The sequence below is a fragment of the Rattus norvegicus genome, chromosome 6, assembly GCF_036323735.1.
Source record: "Rattus norvegicus strain BN/NHsdMcwi chromosome 6, GRCr8, whole genome shotgun sequence".
Taxonomy (NCBI): Eukaryota; Metazoa; Chordata; class Mammalia; order Rodentia; family Muridae; genus Rattus; species Rattus norvegicus.
In genome coordinates, this window is record NC_086024.1 from 21,893,254 (window position 1) to 21,913,796 (window position 20,543).

At 43.7% G+C, this 20,543-nt stretch overlaps 1 pseudogene; it reads left to right on the forward strand.

Annotated features, from left to right (window-relative positions):
- Nucleotides 1–3,110: 3,110 nt before the first annotated feature.
- Nucleotides 3,111–5,278, forward strand: Hnrnpf-ps4 (heterogeneous nuclear ribonucleoprotein F, pseudogene 4; annotated as a pseudogene).
- The last annotated feature ends 15,265 nt before the right edge of the window (nucleotides 5,279–20,543 follow it).

The following is a 20,543-nucleotide window of genomic DNA, read 5'->3' on the forward strand; positions in this document are numbered from 1 at the left end:
TCCAATGAACCTTTCTAAAAAGGTCCATTTCCCCTGTATCCTTTCTTTCCCACTGCCTCTGGTGGGTGATGGGTTACAAAGAAGGTTAAAGTGTTTAAGAACCATCATTAAAAATAGAATTTTAAAAAAAAATGAAAAGTTACATCAGGGAGTAGAAGTGTCTAAAAGGATTATAAGGATTAGGAGGTGTGGGGCTGGAGAGATGGCTCAGCGGTTAAGAGCACCCGACTGCTCTTCCAGAGGTCATGAGTTCAATTCCCAGCAACCACATGGTGGCTCACAACCATCTGTAAAGAGATCTGATGCCCTCTTCTGGTGTATCTGAAGACAGCTACAGTGTACTTATATATAATAAATGAATAAATTAAAAAAATTAAAAAAAAAAGGATTAGGAGGTGTGGCCTTGTTGAAGGAAGTGCGTCATTGGGGGGTGTGGTTTGAGGTTTCAGAAGCCTACAGCAGACCCAGTCTTTCTCGCTGCCTACGGATCAGACTGTGGCGCCCTCAGCGACGTCTCCAGCTCCACTACAACCCCCACCACGATGACAGTAAATTAACTTCTGAAACTTTAAGCCAGTTCCCAGTTTAGTGCTTTTTCCTTATGAGCTGCCTTGGTCATGGTGTCTCTTCAGAGTGACAAAGACATGGCTGGACAAGCCATTTTCATTAGTGGTCTTTTTGACAAATGCAATGTCATTCAAAAAATGGTTTATTTAGTGGTATAATTAATGGTTTATTTAGGAGACACAACTAAGCCAAGAAACTTACATGGGGCAATAAAATATATGTAAAGCCCAATTTCGTCGTCCACTGTCAATTTATCTGTTACGGTTGATAACCCATTAATGGTAGATAAAAGAGTGAGACACGTTTGTAAAACTAATAGAAGGTGATGCAGAAGCCACCTCGTACTTACACTTAATGGAGAGTCATTATACAGCACATCAAGAAAATGTATGCACAAAAGTATTACAAGTGTATGTTAGGAAAATTGCCAAAGCCACAGGTTTCATGTTATGAATGACTAACTCATTACCAGTCTTAGGATTACTTTTAAAACATTGATGCTGGCTAAAATAACAGCATTTACTTTTTCAGAAATGAGGTGACTCAGTTAAAGCCAAATGACAAACAGGTTTTATTACTTGAGACAGAGTGTCAAGTTGCTCATGGTCTCAAAACTGAATTTATTCCAGAACTTGATGATGAAAGCTCCCATCATGCAAAGTTAGCATTCCCAGTGAGTTTCACTCATCGCTTAAATGAATTATATTGTCCTTAAGATGAAATCCAACTTACTAATACAATGTTTCAAACCATAATAAGGTTTCAAATGAAAGTGAAATTGTGGCTCTCAAATTAAGAAAAACAATTTCCTGCCTTTTGATACAGTGACTAAACAGGGCTTTCAGGACCAGCAAAAAATATGCAGCTTATTTATTTGATACAAGAATTTAAGAGGCTGGAGAAATGGCGAAGCAATTTACAGTACTTGTTTTTCTTGCAGAGGACCTGGGTACAATTTCCAGAACCCCCACAACTATCTGTAACTCTAGTTCCAGGTGACCCAATGTTCTCTTCTGACCTTCAAAAGCATGAGGTACACAAGTGGTTCACATGCATGCATGCAGTAAAAACATTCAAACACATAAAATAAATTTGAAAATTAAAGAATTTAAAACAGATTCCAAAATTCCCAGAAAAATAGTATCTTGGTCAAACTTCCAACTCTGTTTTCAGTCAATGTAGATATGTTGCCTGTCAATCATAAACAGACCGTACAAAGCTACAGTCAGCTGTTGTAGGATATTTGATCACAAGACTGATGATTACTGGAAGAAAACTCTTTCTAGTTGTGGTGTGGCCCAGCCCTTAGCACACACCTTTAATCTCTGGCTAGAATATAGACAGGCCCTTAGCACACACCTTTAATCCCAAACAATGAAGGCAAAGTTAGTTTGTAGAAAGAAGCACCTTAAGTTTGAAGGTGATGTCTAATTGAGTGATAGACAAAGTGATAAATCTGTTGTATTAATTATTAGTAAAGCCTATTTATAGGGTTGCTACCCGCCTCGGTGGTTTATGGTCCCGAATGAGACACACACACACACACACACACACACACACACACACACACACCCATAACTAAATGTCCCCTCATCAGAACAATTACTGGGCGACTGCCTACCCTCCGTGCTGCTAGAATCTGCCTCCTGCCAATAATTCTGCGTTCCTACTTACTGATTTCTAGGTCCCATCTTGGCCACCCCGGACCCATTGGTGCATCCCTCTGGGTCACACTTCCTTTGCCTTGCTTCTCTACCTCATGGTGGCCTCTGTCTCCTCTCCACATTCTCCTCAAACATAGTGGGCCTCCTCTTCCTTTCCTCCCAGTCCTAACCGAGAAAATCCTAAAACCCCCGCTTCTGTCCGCCCCCTCGCAGCTATTGGCTGCTGGCGTCTTTATTTACCAATCAGAACCAGCTGGGGGCAGGCTCCCAGAAAGTTCTGCAGACCCTCTCTTGCAGAAGGACTTTAGGGGGAAAAGATTAGCATTCTTAATACAAGCAACTACATGAAACAGAGAGAGATTTGACAGAACAGGATATGCCCAACTCTCACATGAAGAAAGAGAAACGGGAAGCTACTTAAGAGACCACAGAGAGAGGTTGGGGATTTAGCCCAGTGGTAGAGCGCTTGCCTAGCAAGTGCAAGGCCCTGGGTTCGGTCCCCAGCTCCGGAAAAAAAAGAAAAAGAAAAAAAAAAAAGATAGATAGATAGATAGATAGATAGATAGATAGATAGATAGATAGATAGATAGATAGATAGATAGAGATAGATAGAGAGATAGAGATAGAGAGAGAGAGAGAGAGAGAGAGAGAGAGAGAGAGACCACAGAGAATAAAATAAAATAAAATAAAATAAAAAGAGGAGAGGGGAAGGAAGCAGTTTTACTGGGACAGCTGTACAGAGGTTGAAGAGAGAACAAGCTAGACACAGGTGAAGACAGAATGAGCAGAGAATGAGAAGGAGTCACAAGATTAGAACCGATCGACAAAGTTAGTATGAGCAATTCAGGGGAAGCTGAGAGAAGCCAGATTGAATCCGTCAACACAAAGAGGAGTCTGAGACTGCGCCTCGTCTTCCTGAAGGTTGAGAACAAAAAGAAGATGCACCTGGACTTTCCCCGGAGCCCTCTGCGTTTTTAAGGCGTCGGGTGGAGTTGGGGTTCGTAAGCCGCGTTCGTTATTGAAAATAGAAGTCACTTCTACCTTCCTCCCGTGGAAAACTTGTTATCTTCCATTCTGTGTTTCCTACAGAAGGCATCTGTGGGGGCTCTTTAAGCTACAAAAAATTGCCCAAGCTTGTGTGACATCAACCCTGTCAAGTGTCCATGATGCTGGGCCCTGAGGGAGGTGAAGGCTATGTGGTCAAACTCCGTGGCCTACCCTGGTCCTACTCAATTGAGGACGTACAAAACTTCCTCTCCGACCGCACAATTCATGATGGGGTCGCAGGTGTTCATTTCATTTATACTAGAGAAGGCAGGCAGAGTGGTGAGGCTTTTGTTGAACTTGAGTCAGAAGATGATGTAAAATTGGCTCTGAAAAAAGACAGGGAAAGCATGGGACACCGGTATATTGAGGTGTTCAAGTCACACAGAACCGAGATGGATTGGGTGTTGAAGCACAGTGGTCCAAACAGCGCCGACAGTGCCAATGATGGCTTTGTGAGGCTTCGGGGACTCCCGTTTGGATGCACAAAGGAAGAACTCGTTCAGTTCTTCTCAGGGTTGGAAATTGTGCCAAACGGGATCACACTACCTGTGGACCCAGAAGGCAAGATTACAGGGGAGGCCTTCGTTCAGTTTGCCTCACAAGAGTTAGCCGAGAAAGCTTTAGGGAAGCACAAGGAGAGAATAGGGCACAGGTATATTGAAGTGTTCAAGAGCAGTCAGGAGGAAGTTAGGTCATACTCAGATCCACCTCTGAAGTTTATGTCTGTGCAGAGGCCTGGGCCTTATGACAGGCCTGGCACAGCCTGGAGGTACGTTGGCATTGTGAGACAGGCAGGCCTGGATAGGATGAGGTCTGGTGCCATAGTGCAGGCTCTGGGGGCTATGAAGAACACAGTGGCCTCAGTGATGGCTATGGCTTCACCACTGACCTGTTTGGGAGAGACCTCAGCTATTGTCTCTCAGGAATGTATGATCACAGATACGGAGACAGCGAGTTCACAGTGCAGAGCACCACCGGCCACTGCGTCCACATGAGAGGGCTGCCCTACAAAGCAACGGAGAGCGACATTTACAACTTCTTCTCTCCACTCAACCCTGTGAGAGTTCATATTGAGATTGGTCCTGATGGAAGAGTGACCGGAGAAGCTGATGCTGAGTTTGCTACTCATGAAGAAGCAGTGGCAGCCATGTCCAAGGACAGGGCCAAATGCAGCACAGATACATACAACTCTTCCTGAATTCAACAACAGGAGCTAGCAGTGGGGCCTAGTGCAGCCAGGTGATGCAGGCATGGGTGTGTCAGCTGCCCAGGCAACTTACAGTGGCCTGGAGAGCCAGTCAGTGAGTGGCTGTTACGGGGCCGGCTACAGCGGTCAGAACAGCATGGGTGGATATGATGAGTATTGTAGGAACATTTGGGTTATTTCAATCAGAAAATTTCACAGGCAGCCAATAAACAGTCAAGAGCAGTTTATAACTCTAGAGGAAGCTTGGGGGACCCACTTTGCACCATGAGTTTGTGAAATCTGGATTAAAAAATTACCTCTTCAGTGTTTCTCATGCAAACTTTTCTTCTAGAATGTAATATTGAGTAAACTAAAAACATGTTTTCTTCCGCTTTTCTCAATTAACATTTTTGGTAGTATACTTAAGAGTGATGTTATCTGAGTTAAGTAGTTTAAGTATGTTGAGTGGATCTTTCAGCACACCACAGTGAACACACTGGGGGCATGTACTTTTCTGGAGAACTCAAGGTGCTAGATCCCTGATACAAAGAGAAGCATTTCTCATGTTCATTCTAGTTTATATTTTCATTTAAAATCTTTAGGTTAAGTTTAAGCTTTTTAAAAGTTAGTTTTGAGAATTGAGACACAATACTAATTCTGTAGGAATTGGTAAGGCCTTGACTTAAAGCTTTCTTTGTACTGTGATTTCCTTTTGGGTGTATTTTGCTAAGTGAAACTTGTTAAATTTTTTGTTAACTAAATTTTTTTCTTAAAATAAAGACTTTTTCACAATGAAAAAAAAAAAAAAAAAGAGGAGGAGTCTGAGCCGGAACAGCTCGAGATCAGACAGAACAAGAAAGGGTGACCCTATTCAGCAGCAAGTCTCAGGGGCTGAAACACTCTAAGTCTAAACAACATTGTACAGAGGACAACATTGTACAGAGGGTAGACGCTTCCATAACTAGGCCTAGGTTAGCAGACAGAGGCAGTAAGCCTCAGAGACAAAAACCACCCAGGTGATTAAAAGTTACAGTCAGTCAGCCATCTAACTTGAGGGAAAAATTAGCTGCCTTTCTTTCCTAGGCTTTGACAAGTCTTGTCTTCCCTGAAACACATATCTCTCACATCATAGTCACAACGCTCGATATCACCTACTGTTGTGAGCAACTCTTCTCAAAGCCTGAAGCAACCAAGAGGGAAATTGTGGACTATCAGCACTTTGAGAACTCACTGAGAACTGTAACCACTTCCACCCACCCACATATCACTGCGTCACATATCAAATGCACTACGTGTCAAGTAGTTCACTCTCTGACCATTCTGGGTTGCCATTTAACAACAACAACAACAACAATAATATAATTGTATTATAAAATAATTGTAATTATAATAAGGCCAATGACATTTTATTACTTAGATGTGTTCACTTTCTTTGTTGCTGGTCACGAATGGGACCCACAGAACAATTCTCAGACTCTCTAAACAGGGTGATGTGTAATTAGGGTCACCATATGAGGATTTGGGGTGCAGGGCTTCTCTGCGGCAACAGATATCATGAAATTTATACACAGAATCGTTGTTAGCTTACTAGATTCCATTAGTGTTTGTCTATTTGTGTGGCCCATAACAATTCTTCTTTGTCCAATGTGATCCAAAAAGGCCATAAATTTGGACACCCTTACTCTAAAGAATGGGCCAGCTCTTGGTGAACTCTCTAAATGAAAGAGATGAGACATCAAGAGTCCCAAGGTGCAATCCTAGCGTACTGCAGAAAATAGCTCCTCCTTTGTAAAAGAGAGAGAAAAAGGAAAAAGAAACAACAAGGTCTTAGGTTCTTTCATCCTAAAGAACCCAAGGCCTAGAGAAAACAAGAGAACAGGGGATCCTACTACCTGCCTTAAAAGATAGCCCTGAGGCCAGCCTGCTCACACAGACCCTCTGCTACTCAATCTCTGCTTGCTTTACTTATTATGCTCTTATTTTAACCACCCCATTCTTTTCTCATTTTCCTCATTTGGGGAATATAAGTCTATATAGTCTAGAAGAAGACAAAAAAGAAACAGTGACTTATTTTGGAAATCAAGAGGAAACATTAAATATGTATCAATATATCCATGTCCCAGAACCCGAGTCCAGTGTCTGTGGTGACCTACCCCTGACACTGATAAGATACAAGAGGCTAACTTAGAAGGTGGTATTTCATATAACATGAACTAAACACGGATACATACCTGCCGTCACACTAGACATCACACAGTGGACATCACAGAGTGGACATCACACAGTGGACATCACACAGTGAACTTCATGCAGTGGTCATCACACAGTGGGCATCACAGAGTGGACATCACACAGTGGACATCACACAGTGAACTTCATGCAGTGGTCATCACACAGTGGGCATCACAGAGTGGACATCACACAGTGGACATCACACAGTGAACTTCATGCAGTGGTCATCACATAGTGGACGTCACAGAGTGGACATCACACAGTGGACATCACGCAGTGGACTTCATGCAGTGGTCATCACGCAGTGGGCATCACAGAGTGGGCATCACACAGTCATACGAAATAGGTTAGTCTACACTTCCATATGTTGTTTCCTTTCATACCACATGACTGGAAATTCAGAGTTGAGCGTGTAGAATTTTCAGATTAACCTGACCCTGGAGAAACTAGAATTACTTTACACATCTCTGCCCCGTCCTCTCTTCCACACAGTCAAATCCTCCTATAACTACGTGTATTAGTGTCAGTAGGATCTTGACCATTGTCTCCTTAAATGTTTTATTCGTCAAGAAACAAACAAACAAGACCGTGTTTAAATCAGTCTTAAATTCTAGCCCAGGGGAAACAAAGAATGTTTGTAATGTGAGGGCTAATCCTGTTGAGCAGATGGGCAGGGCATCTAGCCAGTTCCTCTTTCCTTTCTGGAGAGACGGATTATTAATTACACCTTCCCAACCACAGTGAAAGATGACCCCACTATTATGTAACATAATGACTTCAAGTGGGAATCATGTATGAAAGATGTAAACACAATTCTGATTTTCAGCTTTTCACAAACTTCTGGAATTAATCATCAGAAATGTAATCAAACCCAGATCTCCGTTTCTGACTAGGACTCCTCTGTGGTCAGTTCTTTGCCCATTATAAAATGGAGACCAAAAATGGTTCCCCACATGTACTATATTCATTCATATTTTCTCTCTGTCGCTCCATCCCTCGCTCTCTTTCTTGGAGTATTGCAGAACCTAGAACACGCAGCCTTGTGCATTCTATATCTAGCTTTATCTCTAGCCTTGCTCCCAGTATGCTTTAGGTGTCTAAGATTCTTTACATTTCTAAAAATTGAAATAAAATCAATGTATACATTTAGTATAGCGTTTGCCCCTAAAATGTTAGATTTTCTTCCAGAACTCAGGAAACGTATATGCCCTATTATTATAGAAATCCCTGTGTTTAGAAGGTCAGATTTTTTTTTTTAGTACTGCTATTACCGTGGATTATGTCCAGACTCCTTGGCGTCTACAGTGCTAACTGTCTTTGAGGAGTTCCAATAGACTAAGTCCATCACTTGCCCTAAAAGACAGGTGAAAGGTTTAATGATGATGTAGATGTTAGCATTTCTTCTTGGCTTTGCCCAACAATTACCTGGCAACAGACAGATAGGTCTGGCTTGCTGTAAAAGGGACTGTTTGGCCCCTCCTCGCTCTCTCTGCCCCTTCTTTCTTTCTGACCCTCTTCTCTTTCTAACCCCCCCCCTCTCTGCGTCTACTCCCTTTTCAACTCCCCTTTCCAGGCCCTCAGATAAACTTTATTCTACACTACACCATCACATGGCTGGTGTCTGGGGTCAGCAGGGAGGGATGCCTAAGCGTGGGTCCAGTGAGGCACCCCCTTCCCACCGCACCATTCCTGGCTCCATAAAACATATCCTTAGCTCTTTGAAAAGCACAGCAGTGGGGTTGGGGATTTAGCTCAGTGGTAGAGCTCTTGCCTAGCAAGCACAAGGCCCTGGGTTCGGTCCCCAGTTCCGAAAAAAAGAAAAAAAAATGATAGAAAAGCACAGCAGTAGGAAAAGATAGCATTTTCTTCCAGGAACTGGTGAGGGTCTCCCTTTTAAATCGTAGCAAGAGCAAATAATATTCACAATTAAACTTCTGTCTTAGTTAGGGTTTTATTGCTGTGAACAGACGCCATGATCAATACAAGTTTTATAAAGGACAACATTTAATTGGGGCTGGCTTACAGGTTCAGAGGTTCAGTCCATTATCATCAAGGCAGGAGCATAGCAGCATCCAAGCAGACATGGTGCAGGAGGAGCTGAGTTCTACATCTTCACCCGAAGGAAGCCAGGGACAGCCTGAGCATCCTCAGGCAGCTAGGAGGAGGGTCTCCAAGCCCACCCCGCAGTGACACACTTCCTCCAATAAGGCCACCCCATCTAATAGTACCACTTCCTGGGCCAAGCATATGCAAACCATCACAGCTTCATTAGTCAAAGATAACAAAGATAGAAAGATAACAAATCTGGCTCTGAGAAGTCCCGCTGTGTTTAGGAAAGTCCTTATAGCTTCAGGCAGCAGTTGAGTTCCCGTCATGAGCTGATGGTTCTTGTTTGGTGTAGGAGTGCAGCAAAAGCTTCCGTGGCCTCGATTCTCTCCCATCAGGTGGAGACGCACAAAGCATATGCTAACACAGCTAAACATGAGATGAGAAAGTCTCCCCGTGGCCGTTTGCCTGGTCTGCAACTTTGATTAGACTTTGCCCCCACCAGCCTCAAGTCAACCATGATACTGAAGTAAAGGCAATCTCACGGGTCTGCTGTAGACCAACACTGAAGGAATCACTCCTGTGGTTCAGTAGTATGGCAGGGGGTGTGGCGCTTAACGGTGTCAGCAGTTATGTTAACACACAGAAGAGCTAGCTACGGTTAGTGTCTTAACTAGTTAGCATTGCTTTAAAGCAAAGTTACATAGAATAAAAGGCTATATTCCTTAGTGAAAGGGTTAGGAAGAAAAATGAAAGACAAGGAGAAGGTGTGGAGAAGAAAATGAGAGGGGAGAAAATGTAGCTTGTGTGTATGGTTAGGATTGGTTTGTCCCCCAAGACCCATGTGCTTGGATGTTTGGCTCATGGGGAGTGCTGAGATAGAGGCCACAGGAAAGACATTTGTGACCTGAGGTTTGCCTGGGGTAACTCATTTCTTTCTTTGTTGGTCTACCATCCTCTGAAATTTTTTTTTTTTTGGTCTTTTTTTCGGAGCTGGGGACCGAACCCAGGGCCTTGTGCTTCCTAGGCAAGCGCTCTACCACTGAGCTAAATCCCCAGCCCCTGAAATTTTGTTTTCCTTCAACTCTGGCTCCCCCACTCTCATGCCTGACACACGAATGTGGAAAAGGAAGCTTCCAGGTAGCATGGTAGATGAGACAGATGCTGCCTTCATGTGCTGATGGGTAAAGAAAATAAAATAAAAACAAGCAGGCTGCTCCAAGTAGACAAAGAAAGAGCTTCCATGGTGTGGGCAGAGGTCCCTCTGCTAACAGATAAGCTCTAGGGGAACCTGGAATGCTAACCCAGGGTTGTTCCTTCAAGGGAAAGAATTCAATACCTGTTATTTGCCTACAAAGCTGGGAGCAGGCATGCATTGGAGCCTGGTGACCTTTGTGTTGTCCATGGCCATTGATTACACCAGGCTCTGCCCCAGGCCATTGTCATAAGCTTGTTTTTCTCAATCTACAGAATCTATCCTTATGGAAGGTGTCATATGTACTTCACAGAGAGATTTGATGTAGTCTCATCCCTTTTCCCCCCTCCTCAGCCTCCTCCCAGCACTGTATAAGAAGGGGCTTTTCTATGCCTTCCCTTGCTCTGAATAATGACACAGAGACGTTTATATTTATTAAGAGCTTCAGGCACTACACTGGGCAGTTACTCAGCTATTCTAACTGGCCTTAGGCTACTTCCCAGCCCTGGGGTCTATTGCCTGCCTCTGAGGTCTTAGTCTCTCCCTGGCACCTCCTTCTTCATCCATGTCCCAATGGTGACTCTCCAGTCCTCTGGTCCTCTCCTTGCCTCTCTCTCCCTCTCTCTCCCCCCTTGTCTCTCTGTCTCTCTGTGTGTCTGTCTGTCTGTCTCTCTTTCTCTCTCTCTCTCCCCCTTCCTCCCTCCCTCCCTCTCCCTCTCTCTCTCTCTCCTTGTCTCTCTGTCTCTCTCTGTGTGTCTGTCTGTGTCTCTCTCTTTCTCTCTTTCTCTCTGTCTCTCTGACTCTCTCTCTCCCTCCCTCCCTCTCCCTCTTTCTCCCCCTTGTCTCTCTCTCCCCCCTTGTCTCTGTCTCTCTCCCATTCTCTCTCTCCCCCCTTGTCCCTCTCTCTCCCCCTTGTCTCTCTCCTCCTTCTCTCTCTCCCCCTCCCCCCTCTCTATCTCTCCCCTTGTCTCTGTCTCTCTCTCCCTGTCTCTCCCCCCTGTCTCTGTCTCTCCCCCCTCTCCCCCTTCTCTCCCCTCTCTTTCCTTCCCTCTCTCTCCCCCCCTCTTTCCCTGTCTTTTCCTCTCCTGCTTGCCTATTTGTTGTTCAGCTCTTTAATTAGTCAATCAGAAGACGATGGAGAACAGAGGTTTTTTTTACAAAAATACTGAGTCCAGAGATGCTTCATGATAACACCAAGGTTTGGGCGGAGAGATGACTCAGTGGTTAGAGAACTGACTGCTCTTCCAGAGGTCCTGACTTCAAATCCCAGCAGCCACATGGTGGCTCACAACCATCTGTAATGGGATCATTAGATGCCCTCTTCTGGTGTGTGTGAAGACAGGTACAGTGTACTTATATACGTAAAATAAATAAATCTTTTAAAAAGAAATCCAGGGGAGAAAAATATTCAAAGCAACAGCTCTGTAACTTTGTAAGAAGGACTATAGAATTTCATCCTTGGTTTCCTGAATCATAGATGTTAACAATTAGAAACATAATGCAGCTAATGTAAAACAAAAGAGAGAGCCTATAAGATGGGAGAAAGATTGATTGGGGAAAAAACTATGATAAGGGTCTGAAGGAGAATCTCATGAAATAAGGTCTCTAGCCACACAGATATGCAAAGGTCACCAGTCTAGTAAGCATGTCCGCTCCCGGCCTTCTGGACAAAGTAGTTTTGCATTCACTCCCTTGAAGGAAGGACCCTGTGTATTTAACATTCCAGGTGCTCCTAATGCTTGTCTATGAGCACAAAGCCCTCTGTGTCTCCTGCAGAAAGGTGTTACCTCAAGGACCAAAGAACAGATGATAACCATGAGTCAGAGACTATGAACTTGACCCATCAGTGCCCCAGAGTGAATGGCAGCCTTGGAGAGAAGACAAGAGTGAGAAGCAAGAGAGATACTGGCAAGATGAGAGGTGCAGACTGCAGAAGGCTTGGACCAGGCTGTGGTGTGCATAATCCTGCTGCCGGTGGCCTGGAGAAGATCTTAACACTGGAAGGAACATTGGAGTTGGCTAACCCTGAGTTTAAGGTGAGACGGTGGACCAACTTCGAGAGTCACCTACCTGTCAGCCACTGCTGCAGTGTCCAGTCCCTCCAGCGGATTGACTACTACAAAGGGATATTGAAAATAGGTCTTCTACATTAATGAACTTTCCACGCTCTCAACACACTTGAGAGACACCTTCCAGCTTACCCTTAGGAAAGGAAGAGAAACTGAATGTGCCCACAGACTACAAAACTCCATGTGGCCAGAGGAGGCCCCTGGTATACGAAGAAGGAAGGAGATAAAGGCAGCTCTGGGAAACACTGGTCACTCATCCAGTACAAACCAAATGGTCGGCATCAGCCCAAACCACAGGAAAGACAAGAGCCCAGTTTCGGCTGACATCCTGCTCCAGGCAGGTAACTGGTAGGATCCACGTTTTGAAGACTCCAAAAGAAGTTAAGAAGTTCCTCGAACTTTTTCTTTCCACCCCCTACCCAACCCTGTGCTTCTGCTTTCTTCTTTTTACTACAAATTTAGGGGTCTTTTTGCTTTGTATTTTCACTTTTATTCCTATTTAATTACTGTTGTACACTTTTTTGTCCCCCTTCCCCCCTCTGCCTTGTTTGTCTTTTTAAACTATTTTGTTGTTGTTGTTGTTGTTGTTGTTGTTGTTGTTATTTTGGGTTTTGGTTTATGTGTTTTGTTTGTTTGCATGTGTGCATGCATGTATTGTGTGCATGTGTCTGTCTGTCTGTCTATCTGTGTGCCTGTGCTTGTTCTTGAAACAGAGTCTCCTTTTGTGGTCCTGGCTGGCGAGAAATCATAGAACTCCACCTTCTTTTGCCTCTTAAGTGCTGGGATCAAAAATGTGTGACACCACACTCAGCCTAGCTCTGTGTGTGTGTGTGTGTGTGTGTGTGTGTGTGTGTGTGTGTGTGTGTGTGTAAATCTCAGTGAGTCAAAAGTCAAGGGTGGGGGAGGGAGAGCTGAACCTTCAGAGAGGCAGACAAGCCTGGGAAACCAGAAGAGACTGCTCTCTGTACATACATCTCAGACGCCAGAGGAAAACACCAAAGGCCATCTGGAACCCTGGTGCACTGAAGCTCCCAGAAGGGGCGGCACATGTCTTCCTGGTTGCTGCCGCTGCAGAGAGCCCTTGGGCAGCACCCCGCGAGCAAACTTGAGCCTCGGGACCACAGGTAAGACCAACTTGTCTGCTGCAAGAGAGCTGCCTGGTGAGATCGGGACACACAGAGGCAGAATTCCTCTAGGACTGGGCACGTCCTGTGTTTACCGGAAGTCCCACACCCGCGGATCCCAGCCCGCAGCAGCTCTCTGCTCCCAGACCCCGTGGGAAAGAGACCTCACCGCCTGGTCAGGTGGGCACTCCTGAGGCTGCAGAGCGGAAGAGACCACCAACACTGCCCACCCCTGCCCACATCCCTGGCCCAAGAGGAAACTGTATAAGGCCTCTGGGCTCCCGTGGGGGAGGGCCCAGGAGCAGCAGGACCCCTGCCTGAGACACCGCCGGAACCTGAGGGAAACAGACCGGATAAACAGTTCTCTGCACCCAAATCCCGTGGGAGGGAGAGCTGAACCTTCAGAGAGGCAGACAAGCCTGGGAAACCAGAAGAGACTGCTCTCTGTACATACATCTCAGACGCCAGAGGAAAACACCAAAGGCCATCTGGAACCCTGGTGCACTGAAGCTCCCGGAAGGGGCGGCACAGGTCTTCCTGATTGCTGCCGCTGCAGAGAGCCCGTGGGCAGCACCCTGCCTGGTGAACTCAAGACACAGGCCCACAGGAACAGCTGAAGACCTGTAGAGAGGAAAAACTACACGCCCGAAAGCAGAACACTCTGTCCCCATAACTGACTGAAAGAGAGGAAAACAGGTCTACAGCACTCCTGACACACAGGCTTATAGGACAGTCTAGCCACTGTCAGAAATAGCAGAACAAAGTAACACTAGAGATAATCTGATGGCGAGAGGCAAGCGCAGGAACCCAAGCAACAGAAACCAAGACTACATGGCATCATCGGAGCCCAATTCTCCCACCAAAACAAACATGGAATATCCAAACACACCAGAAAAGCAAGATCTAGTTTCAAAATCATATTTGATCATGATGCTAGAGGACTTCAAGAAAGACGTGAAGAACTCCCTTAGAGAACAAGTAGAAGCCTACAGAGAGGAATCGCAAAAATCCCTGAAAGAATTCCAGGAAAACACAATCAAACAGTTGAAGGAATTAAAAATGGAAATAGAAGCAATCAAGAAAGAACACATGGAAACAACCCTGGATATAGAAAATCAAAGGAAGAGACAAGGAGCCGTAGATACAAGCATCACCAACAGAATACAAGAGATGGAAGAGAGAATCTCAGGAGCAGAAGATTCCATAGAAATCATTGACTCAACTGTCAAAGATAATGTAAAGCGGGAAAAAGCTACTGGTCCAAAACATACAGGAAATCCAGGACTCAATGAGAAGATCAAACCTAAGGATAATAGGTATAGAAGAGAGTGAAGACTCCCAGCTCAAAGGACCAGTAAATATCTTCAACAAAATCATAGAAGAAAACTTCCCTAACCTAAAAAAAGAGATACCCATAGGCATACAAGAAGCCTATAGAACTCCAAATAGATTGGACCAGAAAAGAAACACATCCTGTCACATAATAGTCAAAACACCAAACGCACAAAATAAAGAATATTAAAAGCAGTAAGGGAAAAAGGTCAAGTAACATATAAAGGCAGACCTATCAGAATCACACCAGACTTTTTGCCAGAAACTATGAAGGCCAGAAGATCCTGGACTGATGTCATACAGACCCTAAGAGAACACAAATGCCAGCCCAGGTTACTGTATCCTGCAAAACTCTCAATTAACATAGATGGAGAAACCAAGATATTCCATGACAAAACCAAATTTACACAATATCTTTCTACAAATCCAGCACTACAAAGGATAATAAATGGTAAAGCCCAACATAAGGAGGCAAGCTATACCCTAGAAGAAGCAAGAAACTAATCGTCTTGGCAACAAAACAAAGAGAATGAAAGCACACAAACATAACCTCACATCCAAATATGAATATAACGGGAAGCAATAATCACTATTCCTTAATATCTCTCAACATCAATGGCCTTAACTCGCCAATAAAAAGACATAGATTAACAAACTGGATACGCAACGAGGACCCTGCATTCTGCTGCCTACAGGAAACACACCTCAGAGACAAAGACAGACATTACCTCAGAGTGAAAGGCTGGAAAACAATTTTCCAAGCAAATGGTCAGAAGAAGCAAGCTGGAGTAGCCATTCTAATATCAAATAAAATCAATTTTCAATTAAAAGTCATCAAAAAAGATAAGGAAGGACACTTCATATTCATCAAAGGAAAAATCCACCAAGATGAACTCTCAATCCTAAATATCTATGCCCCAAATACAAGGGCACCTACATACATAAAAGAAACCTTACTAAAGCTCAAAACACACATTGCACCTCACACAATAATAGTGGGAGATTTCAACACCCCACTCTCAACAATGGACAGATCATGGAAACAGAAATTAAACAGAGATGTAGACAGACTAAGAGAAGTCATGAGCCAAATGGACTTAACGGATATTTATAGAACATTCTATCCTAAAGCAAAAGGATATACCTTCTTCTCAGCTCCTCATGGTACTTTCTCCAAAATTGACCATATAATTGGTCAAAAAACGGGCCTCAACAGGTACAGAAAGATAGAAATAATCCCATGCGTGCTATCGGACCACCACGGCCTAAAACTGGTCTTCAATAACAATCAAGGAAGAATGCCCACATATACTTGGAAATTGAACAATGCTCTACTCAATGATAACCTGGTCAAGGAAGAAATAAAGAAAGAAATTAAAAACTTTTTAGAATTTAATGAAAATGAAGGTACAACATACCCAAACTTATGGGACACAATGAAAGCTGTGCTAAGAGGAAAACTCATAGCGCTGAGTGCCTGCAGAAAGAAACAGGAAAGAGCATATGTCAGCAGCTTGACAGCACACCTAAAAGCTCTAGAACAAAAAGAAGCAAATACACCCAGGAGGAGTAGAAGGCAGGAAATAATCAAATTCAGAGCGGAAATCAACCAAGTAGAAACAAAAAGGACCATAGAAAGAATCAACAGAACCAAAAGTTGGTTCTTTGAGAAAATCAACAAGATAGGTAAACCCTTAGCCAGACTAACGAGAGGACACAGAGAGTGCGTCCAAATTAACAAAATCAGAAATGAAAAGGGAGACATAACAACAGATTCAGAGGAAATTCAAAAAATCATCAGATCTTACTACAAAAACCTATATTCAACAAAACTTGAAAATCTTCAGGAAATGGACAATTTCCTAGACAGATACCAGGTACCGAAGTTAAATCAGGAACAGATAAACCAGTTAAACAACCCCATAACTCCTAAGGAAATAGAAGCAGTCATTAAAGGTCTCCCAACCAAAAAGAGCCCAGGTCCAGACGGGTTTAGTGCAGAATTCTATCAAACCTTCATAGAAGACCTCATACCAATATTATCCAAACTATTCCACAAAATTGAAACAGATGGATCACTACCGAATACCTTCTACGAAGCCACAATTACTCTTATACCTAAACCACACAAAGACACAACAAAGAAAGAGAACTTCAGACCAATTTCCCTTATGAATATCGACGCAAAAATACTCAACAAAATTCTGGCAAACCGAATCCAAGAGCACATCAAAACAATCATCCACCATGATCAAGTAGGCTTCATCCCAGGCATACAGGGATGGTTTAATATACGGAAAACCATCAACGTGATCCATTATATAAACAAACTGAAAGAACAAAACCACATGATCATTTCATTAGATGCTGAGAAAGCATTTGACAAAATTCAACACCCCTTCATGATAAAAGTCCTGGAAAGAATAGGAATTCAAGGCCCATACCTGAACATGGTAAAAGCCATATACAGCAAACCAGTTGCTAACATTAAACTAAATGGAGAGAAACTTGAAGCAATCCCACTAAAATCAGGGACTAGACAAGGCTTCCCACTCTCTCCCTACTTATTCAATATAGTTCTTGAAGTTCTAGCCAGAGCAATCAGACAACAAAAGGATGTCAAGGGGATACAGATCGGAAAAGAAGAAGTCAAAATATCACTATTTGCAGATGATATGATAGTATATTTAAGTGATCCCAAAAGTTCCACCAGAGAACTACTAAAGCTGATAAACAACTTCAGCAAAGTGGCTGGGTATAAAATTAACTCAAATAAATCAGTTGCCTTCCTCTATACAAAAGAGAAACAAGCCGAGAAAGAAATTAGGGAAACGACACCCTTCATAATAGACCCAAATAATATAAAGTACCTCGGTGTGACTTTAACCAAGCAAGTAAAAGATCTGTACAATAAGAACTTCAAGACACTGAGGAAAGAAATTGAAGAAGACCTCAGAAGATGGAAAGATCTCCCATGCTCATGGATTGGCAGGATTAATATAGTAAAAATGGCCATTTTACCAAAAGCAATCTACAGATTCAATGCAATCCCCATCAAAATACCAATCCAATTCTTCAAAGAGTTAGACAGAACAATTTGCAAATTCATCTGGAATAACAAAAAACCCAGGATAGCTAAAGCTATCCTCAACAATAAAAGGACTTCAGGGGGAATCACTATCCCTGAACTCAAGCAGTATTACAGAGCAATAGTGATAAAAACTGCATGGTATTGGTACAGAGAGAGACAGATAGACCAATGGAATAAAATTGAAGACCCAGAAATGAACCCACACACCTATGGTCACTTGATTTTTGACAAAGGAGCCAAAACCATCAAATGGAAAAAAGATAGCATTTTCAGCAAATGGTGCTGGTTCAACTGTAGGTCAACATGTAGAAGAATGCAGATCGATCCATGCTTATCACCCTGTACAAAGCTTAAGTCCAAGTGGATCAAGGACCTCCACATCAAACCAGATACACTCAAACTAATAGAAGAAAAACTAGGGAAGCATCTGGAACACATGGGCACTGGAAAAAATTTCCTAAACAAAACACCAATGGCTTACGCTCTAAGATCAAGAATGGACAAATGGGATCTCATAAAACTGCAAAGCTTCTGTAAGGCAAAGGACACTGTGGTTAGGACAAAACGGCAACCAACAGATTGGGAAAAGATCTTTACCAATCCTACAACAGATAGAGGCCTTATATCCAAAATATACAAAGAACTCAAGAAGTTAGACCGCAGGGAAACAAATAACCCTATTAAAAAATGGGGTTCAGAGCTAAACGAAGAATTCACAGCTGAGGAATGCCGAATGGCTGAGAAACACCTAAAGAAATGTTCAACATCTTTAGTCATAAGGGAAATGCAAATCAAAACAACCCTGAGATTTCACCTCACACCAGTGAGAATGGCTATGATCAAAAACTCAGGTGACAGCAGATGCTGGCGAGGAGGTGGAGAAAGAGGAACACTCCTCCATTGTTGGTGGGATTGCAAACTGGTACAACCATTCTGGAAATCAGTCTGGAGGTTCCTCAGAAAATTGGACATTGAACTGCCTGAGGATCCAGCTATACCTCTCTTGGGCATATACCCAAAAGATGCCCCAACATATAAAAAAGACACGTGCTCCACTATGTTCATTGCAGCCTTATTTATAATAGCCAGAAGCTGGAAAGAACCCAGATGCCCTTCAACAGAGGAATGGATACAGAAAATGTGGTACATCTACACAATGGAATATTACTCAGCTATCAAAAACAACGACTTTATGAAATTCGTAGGCAAATGGTTGGAACTGGAAAATATCATCCTGAGTGAGCTAACCCAATCACAGAGAGACATACAGGGTATGCACTCATTGATAAGTGGCTATTAGCCCAAATGCTTGAATTACCCTAGATGCCTAGAACAAATGAAACTCAAGACGGATGATCAAAATGTGAATGCTTCACTCCTTCTTTAAAAGGGGAACAAGAATACCCTTGGCAGGGAAGAGAGAGGCAAAGATTAAAACAGAGACTGAAGGAACACCCATTCAGAGCCTGCCCCACATGTGGCCCATACATATACAGCCACCCAATTAGACAAGATGGATGAAGCAAAGAAGTGCAGACGGACAGGAGCTGGATGTAGATCGCTCCTGAGAGACACAGCCAGAATACAGCAAATACAGAGGCGAATGCCAGCAGCAAACCACTGAACTGAGAATAGGACCCCCGTTGAAGGAATCAGAGAAAGAACTGGAAGATCTTGAAGGGGCTCGAGACCCCATATGTACAACAATGCCAAGCAACCAGAGCTTCCAGGGACTAAGCCACTACCTAAAGACTATACATGGACTGACCCTGGACTCTGACCCCATAGGTAGCAATGAATATCCTAGTAAGAGCACCAGTGGAAGGGGAAGCCCTGGGTCCTGCTAAGACTGAACCCCCAGTGAACTAGACTGGTGGGGGGGAGAGCGGCAATGGGGGGAGGGTTGGGAGGGGAACACCCATAAGGAAGGGGAGGGGGGAGGGGGATGTTTGCCCAGATACCGGGAAATGGAATAACACTCGAAATGTATATAAGAAATACTCAAGTTAATAAAAAAAAAAAAAGTCAAGGGTGTTAGAAGCTTGTGAGCTGCCCAATAACTTTTTTAAGTCAACCTTAGGCATATCTTGACAAGGAATGGGCACTTGCTTAGAATGCCACATGTAACACATGCAACTTTTTTTTTTGCACAGCCCCTCCTGACAGCTGGCACCGTGGATGAGAGCTGTGCTCAAGCCAGCACTTGGAGCTCAGCCGCCAGCAGCATCTGCACTGCCTGCCATTGGCTCACCTGCTGTTGCATGCAGCAGGCAGTCAGGCCTGACGGCCCAGACGCCAATCGCTGCAGCTAGCGTGCTGTAGGCTCTGTGTCTGTCGGACACACACAGAGTCACTCCATCCTGAGGGCTTCCACTTGGGTAGTAGTGATGATCCCACGAGCTCTGACTCAGGGAGCCCAGCCATCAGAACAGAAATCTGGCAGTCCTTGCTTTTCTGAGGTGGATTTCTGTGTGGTGCCCAGAACCAGGGTAACATTAAGCCTTGGCAGGGTTTCAGTGAACTGCTGAAGTGATGCCAGGCTTGCAAATGGATTCATCCCAACCGGAAGTTCAAACAGAAGAAATTAAAATAAATAAATTAAAAAAAAAAACACTCTAGGGCTGGAGAGATGGCTCAGTGGTTAAGAGCACTGTCTGCTCTTCCAGAGGTCATGAGTTCAATCCCCAGCAACCACATGGTGGCTCACAACCATCTGTAATGGGAACGGATGGCCTCTTCTGGTGCATCTGAAGACATAGTGGCAGCTGTCTGCCCCAGGCTAGATGTGTCCTGACTATACAGAAGGTACTGAGGTGGACAGACAGAGTCAGGGCTGAGCAAGTGTTTGAGTGAACTCCTAAAAAATGCCTATATGACATTTTACTCTATATTAATCAGAATACAGTGATTTCATGCTGTGAAAAGATCATAAAGCCATGAGAAAAGGGCTATAAAGAACTGGCAATGCCTTGTCTTAAGGACATACATAT